At 36.7% G+C, this 2935-nt stretch overlaps 1 long non-coding RNA gene across 1 annotated transcript; it reads left to right on the forward strand.

The window, feature by feature from the left end:
* The first annotated feature begins 720 nt into the window (after positions 1 to 720).
* Positions 721 to 1551, forward strand: LOC114914381 (uncharacterized). The gene is made up of 2 exons (XR_003801436.2): positions 721 to 880; positions 1114 to 1551. It is a non-coding gene; the product is annotated as an uncharacterized lncRNA (long non-coding RNA).
* Positions 1552 to 2935: the final 1384 nt, after the last annotated feature.

Consider the following 2935-nt stretch of genomic DNA (forward strand, 5'->3'; position numbering starts at 1 on the left):
TTAAATAAAGAGATGATTAATTCGCTGTAAAGTCTGGGAGCTACCAAATACATTTAATAGGTATGCAAAAGCGCTTGCTTGACAAAGTTGCCTCGCCCATCTAAGGAAAACATGTCACATGTGTGCGTACATACAGCCACCAACACAAAAGCTGACACAGATTGAAATCATCATCAAAAGATACTCAAATAATAGGTAACGATGGCATAGTGGCTAATTAATCATATTTAGCAGAAGTTTGAAGGTCTTGATTCTGATTTTTTTAAAAAAGAACTCCCCCTATTCTACGGATTGGTAGGTTCTTGCTTTGTAGCAATTAGTATTGAAGATTAATTGCTGTGAATTTATTGAAGATTATGTTGTCCGGTGAACTCACTTGTTCACGGCACTGGTGAGGCTCAAAGCCACAAGTAAATTTTACCAAAAAAAAAAAAAAGCCACAAGTAAATTTCACGCGTAAGGCTCGACTTGTCCAATCGCTCACGTGCCCAAAGTCATCAAGTACTAACAAAAATTGATAGGAAATGTTCAGTGGGCCACATGCATGCATGTATCACCCGATTGCAAACAAAGAGATAAAATAATTGATGGTAACTATTGGCGTTTTCTTGGAGCAATCTTGCACGTGATTGCCGACGAGGAGAAAAAATAACCGATCTATTGGCCTTTTCCTCGAGGCCGGTGGCCTATAAATAGAGGGGTGGATTAAGAGAGTTAACGGCAGAATAGAAACAAGCGAGACTAAGACTGAACTCAAAAGAGAGAGGCATGGTGAGGAGCAGCCAGATGGTTTCGGCACTAATTATGGTGTCAATTTGCTTCTTTGCTGCCCATTCCTTCGCCTCATCATCGGACCTTAATTCCACACTAACCAGTGAAGGTTGGCGATTCCAATCCTTTTCCTTTGAGCTATTATTTTGAAAAGGATTTGCCAGTTCCTTTCTTTCGATAGGTTGCGAATGAAAATACACCAAAAAGCTCCAATCTTCCTATCTACAATTTAGTTTATATGTACATATGTTCATAGTCTTTTTCTGCCTCCTATATTAAAAGCTAAATTCTTAACAAAGAGCTTGACATCTCATGGCTTTTCTCCTTTACGATGCATTATAGGTTATGGAGGAAACAGCAGCTGCCAGACATGGCCATGCTGCGATAATTGCGGTACGTGCACAAAGTCTATTCCACCTCTATGCACGTGCCAAGATTTGGTGTGGTCATGCCATCCTGAGTGCAAATATTGTGCCCGGACGCTGGATGACAACCCTCCCTTCTATCGATGCTTGGACCGCATTGCTAACTACTGTGAGCACAAGTGCCATCCCGAGTATGATAGCTGGTAGCAGCAGCATCCACAAATTAAGACCAAGCATATACCAAGAAAGTGCCATCTGCTTATCTATCTGCCTCATATTATGCTCTATGCTCTTGATCATCACTCGTATTATGATGCTTCATCATCTCTTTGCTTTAGATGTGTCATCATCAAATGTATTGGGGTGCCATACGTAATAAACTTGAATAATAAAGTCTCTGCGTTGCTTTGATTAAGGGCTTCATTTGCCATTTGGTCCAAGCTGATGCACAGTACAAATAACGAAGGAGGAACACCTTTTTGGATGCATCCTCCGAAGCCTTATTTCTTATCTGGTAATGCTCGACAATATCTGGCTTTGCAACTTTGCAGAAAGAAGCAAATACTAACTATCACAATGGAAAGAAAACTTCCGCGACTGTACCAATTTTCGAGATATCGGTGATTCCAATTTTAATCTATATATATACCAAGAACTGGAATTGAACGCAGATTGAAGCAAACTAGTTTGTGAAATTTTCTATCTAAATTTCTTTTTTTTTTTTTTTCTTTTTTGGGATGGTAAATGCAACTGCCGCAGACTTGAGAAATTTCTATCTACACCGGTATACTAAAGGGACAAAAAATTTTGAAAGAAATCCAAGTCGCATCTTGTGTCAAGTGCCATGAAATAACTCACAACCACAAGAACAGTGTACTGATGCAATTGAGACCGAACCCCGAACCAAAAATCTCCCAACATTTCATCAAAATTCAGTAAAGATCAGGAAAACAAACCATATTTCATCGATTCAAGTCTCGAGAAATCCCCATTTTCATTTTTATCAACTCACAATCCAACTCAAACTGGCCCCCAAAGAGATCAGCTTCCACTCAAAAAGCTTCCAAAAATTACAGGTACAACTTAAAGCCCCAGCATACAAAGTTCATAGCTCCCAATAACTACCGCCACTTCTTTCGAATTCTACCGAAAATATTCACCAACCCACCTTTCTAAAGCTCTGATCACGTACTATCCAGAAGTGCAAAATAGGACAATTATACAAAAATGACATTTGGAGACCCAAATGGGATCACCAAGATAATATAAGACCATCAATGATCCTTATCCTAAGATAATCTCATTCTTAATGATCTAAAATCATTGTGTTTAATATACCATATTCGAGCGAAATTAAAAACCCTCGAAAATCTACTGAGTAACTTATTTAGTATTTCTTGAAAATTCAAGATCACTGACTATATACTACTAAAAGTACCACCGATATATTCAATAAAAATATATTAATTTTATAATATGACTATAAAGTATAATAATAAATTCTAGTTTAATTTAAGATTATAGTTGGATAATAATATGACAATAATATGATTAGTAATATATTATAATAATATATTTATTACATATATAATACATGTAATATCAATAAATATAATAAATGATATATTAATATCCCTTTTTTCTAGTTGGATTAAGGAGTGTTCTTGTTGCTAAGCTTCATTCCAGAACCACCCTCACCTTTGATACCCAATCTTAAATACGGATTTCTTATTACTAGATAGGATGGATTGCAGATGATTTGAAATTATTGTCATATAGCATTGTAATGATACCGTCAT

This window comes from Elaeis guineensis, chromosome 7, assembly GCF_000442705.2.
Source record: "Elaeis guineensis isolate ETL-2024a chromosome 7, EG11, whole genome shotgun sequence".
Lineage (NCBI taxonomy): Eukaryota > Viridiplantae > Streptophyta > Magnoliopsida > Arecales > Arecaceae > Elaeis > Elaeis guineensis.